Source organism: Cupressus sempervirens, chromosome 10 (assembly GCF_028749045.1).
Source record: "Cupressus sempervirens isolate cs-2001-9-10 chromosome 10, ASM2874904v1, whole genome shotgun sequence".
Taxonomy (NCBI): Eukaryota; Viridiplantae; Streptophyta; class Pinopsida; order Cupressales; family Cupressaceae; genus Cupressus; species Cupressus sempervirens.
In genome coordinates, this window is record NC_143127.1 from 973526400 (window position 1) to 973542740 (window position 16341).

Genomic DNA, 16341 nt, shown 5'->3' on the forward strand with positions numbered 1-16341 from the left:
TATAATTAATATAAAAATATTAATTATATGCACCTAAGAGAGCTTAAGTAACTAGAGTAATAACTAACTTAATTAACTAAATCAAGATGATCTAATAAATAAGCATAACAAAATAATTACTCTAACACCCCCTTTAAGCGAAGCTCAGGAGGAAGCTAACCTAGCAAAGTTTTGTATCAGGATGACCTTACTGCTTACTCCAAGGATGAAAATGATCATTGCATGCACCTAGAAAAGGTATTTATCAGAGCCGTCAAATATGGAATATCTTTAAATCCAAGGAAATGTAACTTTGGTGTCACTGAAGAAAAGTTGTTAGGACATCTAGTTGGCAAGCATGGAGTAAGGATTGACCCTGAAAGGGTAGAAGCAATAGATAAGATTCAGAAACCCAAGAGTGTTAAAGGCATCCAGTCATTCTTTGGACAGATCAATTTTCTTAGGAGATTTGTGACAAATTTTGCAGTGGTTAGTAGGCCTATATCAAGAATGCTAAAGAAGGGATCTGAGATAAAATGGGATGGTGAACCTAGTATTGCATTTCAAAAAATTAAGCAAGCTATTAAAGATGCTCCTATTCTCAAAGCTCCTGATTATGACAAACCAATGCATATATTTTCTTTTGCCTCATTTCACACTATTGTTGCAGTATTGTTATAGAAAAATGAAGAAGGTTATGAGCAACCTATTGCATTCTTCAGCAAGTCTTTACAAGCAACAGAGATCAAGTATGTCATCAATGAAAAACAGGCATATGCACTGGTGAAAGGAGTTAAGGCTTTTAGATGTTACTTAATGGGAGCTGATGTCATTTCCTTTCTTCCTACTACTGCTGTGAAGGACATTTTTTCACAACAAGAGGTGTCTGGCAGGAGATGTAGGTGGATTAATAGGATACAAGAGTTCAATATTGACATCTAGATTACTAAATTGGTCAGGGGTCAAGGTTTGGCCAAGTTGATGACAGAAGCAAATCTAGAGGCAAACCAAATTAATCAATTGGATGATAATTGTAGAGAAAACCTCTGTGATATGGACATCTCTGATTGGTACAAAGACATAATTTATTATTTGCAAAACATGAAATCTCCATCAAAGTTAACAGATAACCAGAAAAGATCCCTCAAGTTGCAAGCTATAAGGTATGTTATAGTACAGGGTTAATTATGGTGGAGAAATATGGAAGGGATACTTTTGAAGTGTGTAGATGAAAATGAATCTAAAAGAATTTTGAAAGATATGCATGAAGGTGTGTGTGGAGGTCACTATATGGCTAAAACTAATGCTCATAAGATTCTAAGGGTTGGGTTTTGGTGGCCAACACTTTTTAAAGATGCTCATAACTTTGTGAAATTATGTGATACTTGTCAAAGATTTAGTGGGAAGTTGAAGTTTTCTGGAAATCTACCCTTAAGACCTGTTGAGGTGCAAGCACCCTTCCAAAAATGGGGAATTGATTTTATAGGTGAAATCACAAACAAGTCCAGTGGAGGTCATTCTTGGATCTTGGTGGCTACTGATTATTTCACCAAGTGGATGGAAGCAATCCCTACCAAGAATGCAACAAACAAAGTGGTGATCAACTTCATTTTAAATAATATTATAACCAGATGTGGTTGTCCACAGAAGATAATAACTAATAATGCTATGTGTTTTAGATCTGATGAGTATAAAGAATTTTGCAGGAAATATGGCATTACAGAATATACATCCTCACCTTATCATCCTCAAGGGAATTGTTAGGCAGAATCAAGTAATAAGAGTATATTAAAAATTATCAAGAGGATCTTAGGAGAAAACAAGAAGGCTTGGGACTCAAAGTTGCCATTAGCTCTATGGGCTAACAGGGTTACTATGAAAAAGGCCATTAGATGTGCCCCATTTGATCTAGTTTATGGCATATAGGCTAGACTTCCACAAAATAACCTAAAGGACATGTATAGATTTGTCCAATTGTATGAAGATGATATCGTTGATGAGATGCAACTCAAAATGGATGATATATTGAACCTAGAAGAAAGAAGGAGAGAATCTGTTGTTCAAAATGCCAAGTTGTAATCACAAATGAAGCATTTATATGACAAAAGAGCCAGTAACAGGAAATTTGAAATAGGTGACATGGTACTGATGTGGAATGCTAGATTGGAAGATAAAGGAAAGCATGGTAAATTTGACCCAATCTGGCTTGGCCCATATAATATTTGTGATAAAAATGGAGAAGATTCATATTTTCTAAAGGATTTAACTGGAGGTATTCTTGAATCGCCAGTTCATGGACAATTCTTGAAGAGGTACTTTTCTTAAAAGTATCTGTTTTCCATGAACAATAGTTTTAGGGTTCTTGGTTTTCTTGTACATTTTGTATATTTTGTAAATCCCTGTAAATAGTTTCTCTGTACAGTTTGGTTTCCTGTTTCTTGTTTTTGTGTGTTGCTCTGTGCTCTCTGAAAAAGTTGTCATCCCTGTACCAAGTATGTGGTCTGCTCTCCCAAAGATTCTGAATTCTTGCATAGACTCATGTAGTCTATCATCTCCTGACAGAGCCATTGTTGGTCTGATTCTTTACATATTAATTTTTCTTAGAATCATGGTGAAAAAATCAGATATGAGTTCTTTTGTTAGGTCCTAGGTTTTTAGGTTTTGGTCTCGTATATTTGATATCTTTTAAAATTTGTGTAAAACCCTAGGTCTTGCCTTTTAAATCTTATTTTGGCGGAAAGTCTTAACAGAAACTTAATATTATTTTCCCACCTATTTTGAGGTCATTGTTGAGTCCTTTTGAAAAAGGTTTTATCTTGTCGTTGGATCTTATTTGAATCTATGGTTGTCGCGTACTCGCTATAGCAAGATGCTCAAATATTACGCCTAGCGAGGTAGCGACCATCAGAGAACTATGTTGTGATATTGAAAAATGAAGTCCAGCACCAAAAAATGTGTATTAATATGAAGGCATTATGATCACATGCTATGTCCCAGGCTTGTCAGTATTAAGAAGAACGCACGTGGAAAAACTCGCAAATGGTTCTGACAATTCACTAAGTCACTATCGAAAAATCCATGCGAATTGTCGGTGGCGACGTAGCGACTGCTCAGATTTTGCAAAAGGCAGTAACCTATTTAAGGTTGATATGACCGCAGAAATTCCCATGCAGCCTTATAAATATGCACAACTGCATTCTTTGACACTAGTTTTAATTGGTGAAGTCTCAATCAATGTATCTTTTGTTATCCGTCACCAGAATTGTGAATCTATCAGAGGTCGCTATATCGCTAGTCGAAAAAACACCAATTTTCAAGTAGCAACATAGTGAGGGCCTAGTCATTGCAAAAGACAACGTTCTTTTAAAATAAGAAATGATTTTGAGGATCCCGAGGAAAATATTGTGCAAGCTTTGCTTTTATTTATGTGCAAGTTGTCTCACTCATAGTTTTATTTCCCAGTGTCGGTTTTGATGGTTACTAGAAAGTTGCTATATCGCTAGCCAGGAAGTTAGTGTTCTCACCGGTAGTGAGGTAGTGACTACTCAGAAGGTTGTGATGTAACAGAAAATCCTCAAAGGTGGGCCCTGAACGAGTGACTTGACAAAGCTAAGCTATGCAAATCAAACGACACGGTGGCATCCTACTGAGCATCTATAAGCCAAAAATTCTGAATTCATCAAAACTTGCTATATCGCTAGCCAGATAGTTAGTAATTTTGTCGGTAGCGATGTAGCGACCCACCTCAAAATAACAAACATGGCAAGGCCAAGCACGTGTGATGTCATTAGAAATTAAATAATATATATGTGTGCTAGCTTGTTAAGCCAGCTCAGCGACAGCAGTATCTTGGACCCACTACCCATGCATAGAACATGTAAATGATTCTAAATCGTCAGATAAAGCATAAATCGACGATACTCGCTAACTCGCTATGGAAAGATGTGCAAAAGTTATGTATAGCAAGGTAGCAAGTGAGGGACCCACCATTGTTCTCTTAAGGGATGTATCAAATGTCTACCACAGGATCAAAGCAAAATCAATGGTTATCGCTAGCTCACTATAGAAAGGTGCTCGAAAGTTATGTATAGCGAGGTATCGAGTTGATGACAAGTGTCCTCAGTCATCTGTGGGCCCAATTTGAAATGCTAGGATTAGAGGAAAGGTACAGATGTAGGTAGTTTATTGGTTTGACTACCAGTGTGTTAAGAAAAAAAGTGAGTCAGCCTAGTTTTCATTCCTGGATCATAGGAATTTTCAAGGATCAATGACTCAAATTTAAAAGGAACTATGATGCCACTCTGTTTTTCTATTCTGCGCATTTATGATGAATGAAAGCTTCACGTGTGGGAGAAACAGAGTATAATACAGGAGATTTCATTAGTTCTAATCCCGCTCAAACAAAGATTTCATTTTTTTTGAGCACAAGAGTCTGTTGATCATATTGTGGTTAGCCTGGTACGAACATGAACTAATTCCTCATATGTTCGAGAGCAACTACAAAGGTTCAAAGAAGAACAAGTCTAGCAAGGCAAGTAAGTACTCATATATAACCTCTGTAACATTCCAGTTCCTATTATTATGATCAAGATGCCTCCTAAGAAAGCATTTTCTGGGCAAATTAATTATATGGATAGAAATGTCCATGATGATTTGATCAAAATCACTCCCAGAATCCACTACCGTAGTTGCACAAGTTAAAAGGTTAATTTCCTTAAACCCTAGGCTTAAGATTGTTGATGGCCTATATGACAAGGGGAACTGGGTTAGGGATGCAACAACTACGCAAACTGGTCTTGTCTTGTTTAAAAAGTGGTTTTCAGAAAGGAATTCGTTTGCCCCACATGCTAATGTCTGGAATTTTGATTTGGGAAAGCTAGTACTTCCAGGTGTTTTCATGGATTATGATTTTCTTGAAGCCATTGCCAAGAATTATGACCAAGCTATAAGGGTGGTGAGAAGAAATGATGGCGTGCCTCTAATCTCAATTAGTCCTGAAGAAATTAGAGAGGTTTTTCACCTGCAACCATTATCAGATTACCATGTGCCAATCAATCTGCCAGAATTAGAGAATGAATACAAAGCAAAGAAAGATGTAATTAGGGGAGGTGCACTGAGGTCACACATTGGTACAATAGGAACTCTGCCAGTAATTACTGTAGCCTCTAGAGAACCTTTTAAGAAGAGTCTTTTCACTTCCCGGGCTGTAGAGATATACAGGACCCTGTGTCGTGTTTTTGGTGAAGACGAGCAAGATTTCGTGCCCATTGGCCTTATGTATATGATGGTTCAAATTGTTTCTTTTGGTGTAGATGTTATCTTTGATTTTGCTTCCTTTTCGGCTGAAGAAATTCATACCGATTTAGTTGGAATTGCAAAAGGCAAAGTGGAGAAAACTTTTGGTCACTATTCTCTATTAATGCATATGCTCTTGTCCAAGGGGGTGACATATTTTGGTAATGAGATGGAATTGAACAAAGAGGAGAATGCGGAAGCATTGCCAATCCAGTTGTGGAGTGCATATATGACCTGGGATGCAAATAATGCTAGTTTTGTCAGATTTGATAGGTATTTTGCTTCTAAATTGATATGCTTCATATTGAGTAACAATCCCAAGATTCCTAAGGTATTAATGAACCTCCTAAGGCCTATGGACAACCCCCATAGCTTGAAAGTTTCACACAATTGGGGAGATATCATTCCTTACCCTATTTCCACGATTTTCAGAATCTATGGTTTTAAAGGGAGTCCTCATGTCTTGCCTTACCAAGTACCTTTCAAGGTAGGAATGGCTGAAGTTTTGTGGCAATTAAGAGGAGTAGAAGAAATGTTTTTTGTTGAAAAGGTAACTAGGTTCAATTTTCCCTACCTGTACAATGGCCCATGAGTTTGTGATTACCAAAGGGGGTTGGCTCTTTTTGCATAAAATTTTGGATCAGTATATGATCGTTGTCTCCCATCCCCGTTTTTGTGATTCTGAGGGATTTTTTAATCAAACCTTAAGGCATAGAATTAAGCTGGGATAGGCCAAACATGATTCATATTATCCAAAGGACATTATAAGGAATGAATTCTCATTGCAGGAGCAGGAAACTAAAAAAGAAAAATGGAGAGTTTATTCTCGAGTAATAGAATTCATTCATTGTTTTGATCAGAAATATAGTCCTTTAGATAATGCTAATACAGAGGCTGACAGAATAAATAAGCTAATGAGTAACTTCCCTGAAATAATGGAAGCTATGAATGAGAAGAAACATTTTTTTATTGATTCTTATCCTGATAAGGCCAGAGAAGTCATGAGGAGGTTGGTTTTCACTCCTAATATAGGATCTGGTCAAATAATTGTACAAAAGAAGCCTAGTTACACTATAATTCAAAATAAAAGGGCTCCTGTAGATAAGGACAAGCAAATAATGGGATCCACCAATACATCCCAAGAGGAGAGACCTGATGAACCTAGTCCCAAGAGGAAGAAGGTAATGAAAGAAGAGAGGCATAAAATTGAGGAATATTCACCCATTCAATCCCCTTTGAGGATTGGAGAAGAACAGCTCACTCGTGAGCAAATTGAGCAGATGGGATCATAGGGAGGTATCTTTATTACTCAAGTAGAATTGGATGAAGGTAACCCTCCAGAACCTCCTCTACCAAGTTTGGACCTAACAATAGCTGACTATAGAGGCAGGGAATTGGACCCTGTGTTAGAACAGGCAAGTCATCAATTTTTGCCTAATGACAGCTTTGTGAAATCTAGGGCTTTTTAGCAGTTTGCATGGAGGGAAAACATGAATATTTTTTAGGAAAAATGTAAAAGGTTGAAAACAAAGCATCCAGAAATGGATGAAGCTTCCATCCAAAACCAAACAAAAGAAGAAATGATAAAAGAATTTCAGAATATAAGCCCTGAGGATGGAAGGCAAATGGTGAAGGCATCTAACATTTTATTGTTACCAAATTGGGATATTGTTGATGCCTTAGTTTTCAGTTCTGTTTCAAATAAACTGACTTTGCAAGATCAAAATAAAAGGGACTTCCAAGGCACTGCATTCATTCAAGATCAAGCTGCATTGGTCAGTTGGTCATTGAGAAGAGGATCTAGAGCCACATCATCACAACCAGATGAGTTTGGATTGATGGGAAGCATAATTGTGAGAAGAGTTGTTGATACCTCACATGTGCAGGCAGCACATTGGAATGTAGATTCATCCCAATTTCTTTTGGCCACTGCTAAGAAGGAGGAACAAGCTATGTTTGAGTTATAGAAGAAATATGAAATAATTATTGAGGCCTATAATAAGGAGGTAAAAAGGAGAATTGAGCTTGAAGACAAGCTAATGTGGAAGTCCACTAAGCCAAGAATAACATACCCCCGTCCTCCAATGGAACCTTTTAAATCCACCCCCCTTGTAGAAATACCAAACACACCTCAAAGGCTAGAATATTACACAGCTGAGGATTTTGAAGAAGAGAAAAGCAAGCTATGGGCCTTACATGTAGAGTTAAATATGCAATATGAGGATAAGCTTAGAAAGGCTCTAATGTATTTAATAGATAAAATTGAATGGCCCTTGTTCTATGATCAGTTGGCAAGAGTAACAAGTATATGGGAGGAACTGAAAACCCATGATGAAAACCTCAAGCCTATTGTTAATAAGTGGGAAAAAAGGGAGAAAGAAATCGCCCTTTTATGTTATTTAGTTATAAGGTCTTCCCATGACCATATTGAAAAAATGCATGAAGGTCTTCCCATGACCATATTGAAAAAATGCATGATGTTGCTAATGACCTGTCAGATTTTGATAACAAAAGAATTGCTCTGCAACTGAAAATTGTTTCTTATTTAAGTAGATACAAGAATCAAAAATTTGATTTGTTTCCTTGTGCCTTGGATAGAAAGAATAAATTGGAAAATAAGGATGAATGGAGTAAAGAATTGGATGACCTTTTCTACATAAGGATAAATAAAGTTGTAAACGAAAAGGGACATGCCTGGTGGGCCATCACGACAGAGGAATTGGTTAAAGTCCAATTATTTTTTGATTCTTTGAGACAAGAGTTTGTTGGTCTTGAAAATGAGGCTAACTACATATTAAAAAAGCAAGATGATATCCTGCAATTCAGCTGGCCTGATGATGCACAGTTTAACACCTGGATAGCAGATATTCCTTTTGATGAGCAATTAGAAGAAGGTGGTATAGATGATGATGAGGAACAAAAAGGTGAGGTGTAGATCATTGACACATCAGCACCAGATCTGACAGAAGAAGAAGGTGAAAAAGTAATATTGCCTGTTCAAGGTGAAAGCAGTGAAAATCCACCCAAAAAAATTGATTTGGAGGCACCACAGGATAACCCTTCGTTGGCTAGTTTGGTAGCCACGTATTCTGAAGATCCAAAATAGTAGGGGACAAATCAAAAGTTGATGATTTGCAACAATAATAGAAACGGGCTTATCCAAAGAATTGTTGATGCGCTTGGCATTCTGTTATGCTCATTTTTGTCTCTTGTTATGATGATTTGTTTCTTGTTTGGAAGGACACTTGTCAATCACAATTGCCCTTTGCTTGTTGCAACTCATGTCTATATAAATGAGTTTTCAAGGCAATGTGATGGTTTGAAAAACTTGTATAATTTTTGTTTTCTCTCAAGAAAAGTACAGATAGTCGGTCCAATAGTATGTAGTTGTTTTGAGTTTACTTCCATTTATACTCTTTGGTGATATTGAAATGACAAAATCAGCAAGATGTTCTGGGCTTTTCTTTGAATTCTATTGGTTATTGTAGTAGTCATTCAAAAGGATAATACAATGGGGTACTAACACTATATTTGTGTCACCAATTTCTGTCTCCATTTTATGAGTTTGTTTACTTTGAAGTCACTTAAATAAGGTTTAATTGGTTGAATGCAATCTAGATGGATTGTATGCTGGTTTTATTGTTGCTTGTAATTCAAGGAATTATGGAAATGCTTCAATGAATCAATGGGGTTTATGAGTTTATAAAAGGATACTTCGTAAGAATGGAAATGGGTGATTACAATTGATTAATTCATTTACAAGTTATTTGAATTAGATCTCCTGCCAATAGTTAATTTTATGCCCAATGGATAAGGCACTAGTCACATAAGTCAAAAGTGAGCAAGGGTGAATTCTGTTGTTGCATATCAAATCATTTTTTTTTTAAATCAAAACCATTTCATTCCATTTTGTTTAAAGTTACAAATGTTGGTTACCACTCGTTTGCATATAGTTTTCTAAGTCTTAGATAGCCACTAATTCTAGGAATACTTGTAAACTATAGGAGATTTATAACTAGATCTGCTTATAAGAGATACATGTAGATTTGAGAAGCTTTTAGAGAAAATTCATAAACTGTGTATGTGCCTGAGGGTAAAAGATGAGAATCAGAATGAAATTAAGATAATTTCATACCACATTTTGCATTAGAATCATCCCTAGGTATACCTTCCTTGGTTTAGTAGAGCCTAAAGAGTAGAAAACCATTTTTGGTTTTGTTGAAGTTGGGTCAAAGTGGTTTATTCATGTAATTGCTACTAGGAATTGGCTAATCCTTAGATTGTGTGAGTAATTTCACTGTGATATTGAGCATTTTGTTGCTCAGTAGTTTCAAACACTAACACGGAGTATCAAAAAAATACACTCATCTATTTTTTTTTTACCACATCCTTGCAAGACTGTACGCATAGATTTGAACTTCATCAAGAAGTCTTCAATAGTGGGAAAGCTGGTGTGTGTCAAAGAAGTCAACTCTGCATTAAGCTATAGTGCCCGAAACTAATTCGCTATGCCAAACGTGTAGAATTTGGTCCAAATAGCTAGTGGAGTGGTCAAACCATCGAAGTGAAACAGTATACTATCTGAGATGTTCAGTGCAATCAATCCCATGGCTTCATCCATTTTGTTTCTATGCTAAAGAACCTCAAAAGGGCACTGCAGAAAAGGTTGGTTCACATCTAGACATGACAATAAGCCTCTTGACATGAGAAGCCTAGTCATATGTCTTCCAGGTGTGATAGTTGTGCAGCGTGAGCCGGATCACAGAAGGATCCAATGAGAGAAAGAAGAAGATGGAAGTAGAAGGGTCTTATTCTAAATTAAATTACAAAATAGAAAATGCTCTCCCCCAACAACAAATAAATATATCCCCCAAAACCAAAGCAACAACTATTGAAAAACACAAAAACTGAGAAGAGAACCTGGAATTTGGAATCAAAGAAGAGGAAAACATAAGCCTCTACTTCAATGCCAAATTTGGAAGCTCAAATGAAACTAGCACCATCGTCTCCATTTCTGAGTTAGCTTTTCGATGCTTCTTTCAAATAGCAAAAATAGGTCTGTATGCTCAAGTTATGGCCAAAAAACCGACTGTTGTTCCAAAAAAGAGGTTCTCTGGAAAATTATAGAAACTGGCTTAAAATTGACACCCGTATGGCCGTCATACGATGTCATCGAAAAAAATTTGGTGGCCATAATGTTGACGTCAGTGGCCAGAATGATGACATCACCTGGCTGGAAAGTGACATCAGCAACGGCAAAAAGTCACCAGGAAGTGACGGAATGCTGACAGAATGCTGACGTCAGCCGACAATCTGAACAGGTAGCAGTGCAGGAGCAAAGGTGGTGCTCGGGTGGAGATCACCGGTGGCTCGACCAGCGGAGGTGGTCGGTGGGTGGCCCACTAGTGGCGGTGGGGCGGTGGCCACACTACGGGTGGTACGTCAGCTACGGCTAAGCCCAGGTTGGGCACGGGCAGCACTTCGGTGGCTACGGGGTGGGGCTAGGGTGGCCGGTGGGCGGAGCAGCCCAAAACCTTGTTTTTTTTTTTTTTTTTTTTTTTCTTGAAGAATGTGTCCATACAACCTCTTAGGGGGCTAAAAAAATTTTCCAAACGCCCGAAATCCAAAAATGACAAGTTTTTTATGTATTTTGACTACAAACGGCCTTCTGGATCCAATGGTGGCGTTCGTATTGGCCCAAAGTGCACTGAAAAATTTCCCTTCACCCTTTTGAAGAAAAAAAACTCTGAAAAAGCTTGGGTTTCTGATTGTGGCTTCAAGAATCTTTAGACGAGGAAGCAGCAGGTCCACTCTGATACCATGTAGAAGTTGAGAAAACCAACTTCACAGATCCTGATGAACACCTACATGCAAATATCCTGCAATAAAGAGAAACCAAAAAATAGAAAAATCAGAGCTTGGAAATTCTCAACAATATGAGAGCAAAAATATATTCCAAGTTATTAAAAAAAGAAAAGTACAAAGGTTCAACCTTTAAAGGTGAACAAAACCCTAAAGGAAAGAAAACTAGGTTTGCGCATTATAATTAATATAAAAATATTAATTATATGCACCTAAGAGAGTTTAAATAACTAGAGTAATAACTAACTTAATTAACTAAATCAAGATGATCTAATTAATAAGTGTAAAAAAATAATTACTCTAACAATAATTCACTTTGAATTATATTTCAATTTGCTTTTCCTAATGATCTAATGGGTTATCTAAATGCTTAATGTAAATTGGAAGCACGTTATAGTTTTCATTGAAGATTTTGATAAGCATGAGATCTGGAAATGAACATTGATAATATTTTCACAAAGTGTTAAGATAAGATCTAGAAGTAGATGTCTAATTCCTGTGAGTTTATGTCCTAATAGATAAGGCATTGGTCATCCTATGAAGTTGATCAAGTTGGAATATCTTATGCTATGCAGAAATTCATATAAATCAATCTTTTAATTTTTTGTTATTGAAGTTTTAAAATGCTAGCTTGTAATTGATTTATGGAGTTTTAGGGTTTGATAAAACAATCATTTATCATCTCTTTTGTTGTCATAGAATTAGAAGAAATAGGGCTAAATCATCTATTATTTTGGAATTCATGTTGAGTTTTGACTTTTAAAGAAGTAAAGAGTGAATTCCTAGGTGTACCTACCTGAATCTTGTAGAATTCAAAGTGGAGAAGATATCAGAGTCTTGCCAGTTGGTCCTTAAGGTTTATTTTTCAGAATGCCCATCATGATCTCTAGCCAATTCCTAGGTTTTTTTATTATCCTAAAGGTTGTCCAAATTTTGTCAAATTAGAAGCCAACATGTTGTGCCATTCATTTGATTTGAAATTTCCTTTTATTTAATGATTGCTTCAATTTCTCCTTCATCTCATTGATCTAATTCAAGGCCATCCTTAGCTCCAACTTCATATATTTTCTCTAAGATGGTAAAACCCCTTAATAAGAGAACAAACTCGGAGACTAATTGTTGGATTATTTAGGAAAGGTAGGATGCTAAGAGGGGGGGTGAATTATTATCCACTAAAACTTTTTTACCCTTTCAAATCTTATTATCCCTTTGTAGGTTGTTCACTCGATAGACATGGACATACTTTAATTCAGTATTGAAATGAAAGTAAAGATAACTAATCTACTTAACCATATGCATGTAAACATAAAGCATAACACCATAATAATTCAAATAGTGATTTGGTCACGCCAAAACCCTTGGTTAGAGACAATACTACAATGGCAATGATACCCACAAATTCATCACTACTATAGTAAGAGGTTATTTTCTTAGGGCTAAAATGATTTGTCACTTCTTGTGACTTACTTTGTCAGGAGTAATACAATAACATCTACTAAAATCTACCTTTTTTCAAGGATTTTATAACATAATTACAATGTGTGTACTATGTTAAGAGATTTATAATAAGACTATTATGTCTACCCTATTAAAGGATTTAACTTCTACAATGATTAGAAAATAGCAGTAAATTCATCTATGTATTTGTAACTTACTTTTCCATTCAAATCTTTGTTTTTGTTCAATAATATATCACCTCTAGTAACTAATGTATCAAAGCCTTTCTATTGATGCTTGAAACTCTGATCTCTCATAGAACTACCTTCTCAAATCTCTAGCACATCCCTCTCATAACTTAACAACAACAACAATCAACTCCATCAACAACCTTTGAATGGCTGCTTGTAGGTCCTTAAATAGGAATCTTTTGTCTCTTCTTGTCCTTGACATAATTAGGGTTTAGGAGTCATCCAAAATATGTCATAGATCAAAATCAACAATCTAGAATCATCCTTAACTCTTCAAGTTCCTTTCTTTTCCTTTATGTTATTTCATCAGCCTCCAGTCTACCTTGGAATCATAAACAATCAAATTACATTTCTCAATGAATCTTACAAAATCCTTTCATCAAGTTGTATAAACATATTTGTCTGCTCAATGGGATCATTACACATAAGATTTTGTGCAATTCCAAACATATATGTGCTTCTTGCATAACTTAGAGTATACTCTTTTCATGCTCAACAAAGAATGATGTAACTCAATGTCCTTCTGACCTAGTTAAACTTGGCTCACTTGGTATAGTATTTTCTCAGTGTATATAGAACTCCTATGTGTATATTGTGCTTAGGATTAACTATCTCATACTTACATTTCTATCTTGACTTGGCTTGGGCAATCCATCATGGTTCAGTAATAGTGTTTAGTGACCAATACCTTCTTCTTTCATCAACTTAACTGTTTGGTCCTAATGAAAGCATAAATATGTCCAAGAGTAGCACTCAATCACTTGTGTGCTTGGTTACCCTTTCTCTTTCATATGATAACGTTGTGTTGTTCAGGCTTGCTAGCTTCTCCTCACTAGGATAACTCTCCAAAGGTGACTTCATTTTTTCACTCTCATTTACTCCTCGAGATTCTTCTTGGATCGACTCTTCTGGCTCTTTCGATGATCACTCGACAATCTGACCTTTCATCTATTAATCCTACCTCCTTTTATACTTTCCACCATATTCACATGGAATCCCTAATCCGAGCATTGAAATTTTGAATTCTCGCCCCTACTAGTAGCTCAACTTCCCATTGCAATAGTGTGCCTCTCTTTTTTTATACATAGTGTGTTTGTATAGTGTGTTTGTACAAGACTCGCAGGTGTCATCGATCTTCAATGTATTTCTCTAGTTATAAAGAATTAAAATTTGAATTATTTTAACATTTCCTTGAACCATTCTCCCATCACCATTAAATACAACATTAAGTGCTCTCTTACCCTATACATGACTAAGAAGTCATAGGTATCTTGCTCCTTGCTAACTTGACCAATCCAACTCACTAGTCTATCTGCTTTCCCTTCTGCTTGGATTTCTTCTTCTTACATCGACTTCACTTAGCATACTTTGACTAGGTGGATAACCTATGTCATCACCTTTGTTGGGCCGACACTTCTTCTCTTCTTAGATTACCCTTGTGAACTAGATTTGCACATCAATGTGCTTTACTGGTTGTTCCTCTCTACTGTTCTTGGTTCCTCTGTATGTGTTCACATCAATGAAAAAAAATTTGATGACTAAATCTATTGGTTTGTCTTCAAGATAATAAACCAACAATCTCCCCCTTGGGCATTGATGGCAACACTTAGTCATTTTAGCACTCTTTGTTTTGGTGCCTTGTTTTCCTTCTTTCAGCATCTCCGCATAGGATAGTGCATCTACCTGCTTTGACTATTTTAGATCCTCTCATCTTTTCATATATGTGTCACATTTGTTCTTTTTGTTGCAGTGTTCTTCTTTTGTTCCTCTCAACTTCTCCCCCTTTGACAATAATGAAAAAGGAGACCATGTAATGTCACTACTTTAGGGTTAGTTTCGAACAAGTAATACCTACAAAATAATGGTTAGAATCACAACAATAACAAAACTAACTATATTATTCTACCCTCTAATATAACCCCAATGTTAAGGACATCTCTAGATTGGGCTTCCTAGCTCATAGCTACCTCATCGTATTCCCGGGAGTACACCCCTTAAGATTCTTCTTGGATGGAGCATCCTCTATCCAAGGCCAATCACATATGCATATGTTGACATCATTAGAACATTCTGGCACATGGAGATTATCCATTGATTCTAGACCATGGTGGTCAGATGGAGATCTTAACATCTCGCATGCCACATGCTTCGAGTCTCATTAATCTCCATGGTGTTAACCCATGAGCTAACACATTATTATCCATAAGTATGATTGATATATATATATATATATATATATATATATATATATATATATATATATATATATATATATATATATATATTCATAAACATAATTAAACAAATATAATCCATAAACATACATTTCTTACCTTCTTGTTTTATTGGTCCATGTAGCTCTATCCTTAGTTAGCCCTTCAATGAATTCTTCCTTCTATATTATCTCAACTCTATATTTACTTTCTAAAATTCTTTCTTTTCTAATTATAAGGAAAGGATAAAATATAGTTTTTTGTTTCTTCTTTTCCAAAAGTCACAACCATTCCTAATACAAATCCTTTGAAAGTCACAACACTTCATAGTTATAATCCTTTTGAAAAGTCACACCACTTCATAACAAATATCCTTGAAAAAGTCCCAATACTTTATATAAACAATATTTTGAATAGTCGCAACTATTCATAAGTATGACCCTTTCGAAGGTTCACATTCTCCCAATATCATTGATACATTTTGAGAAAGTCACTTCCAAGTTATTTTCTTCATATTACTTTCCTCTTCCAGTTTTCCTTTTTGAACTCCTATCTTCTCATGTTCTTTTTTCCCTCTCTCTAAACTAAACTCTCCTTCCTTGTATATCTTAATTTAAAGGAGGCATGTCTATTTGTTAAACATCTCTTGACTTTTCATTATATATAGTTAATTTATATTATTTATTTACTTATTTGTCTGTTTTTATTATTATTTGTTATTAAATTCTATTTAGAAAGTTAACATACTTTCTATAATATTGTCTCTTGTATTGAATTTTATTTCTTTATTTACTCAGTGGAATTTTGATTTTTCTAAAATTATTTTAAGTATCATACTAAATATTATTTCATTGATAATATAGATTAAATAATTATTATTTCCTATTTTTATATTTTAGGATTAGTTTTAATATAAATTTATTATGTTTATCTAATGACATTGTATTATCTAATTATTATTAAAAATCTATCTTAAAATGGGGATATGATGGACCATCTTTTCTTCTCTTTTGGTCTCTCGACTGCTCCCCTTATGGAGTAGTCCCTTATTCTCATCAACCCACCTTTAAACTTCTCCCTTTCTTCATCATGGATTGATGTCTTCTTGTCTATGCTTGGTTTGGGATGGATACTTCCCCTAACCTTTCTCTAAGATACTCGAAGGTATCCTTTTGAAGTGGCTTTTTAATGGTATCAACCATTTTCTCCTTGGTTGGTACATATTCCAACCTCACCTCTTTTTCTTGCACTTGTTCCCTCAGAAAATGATATTTGATGGATATGTGCTTTATCCTTGAGTGCAT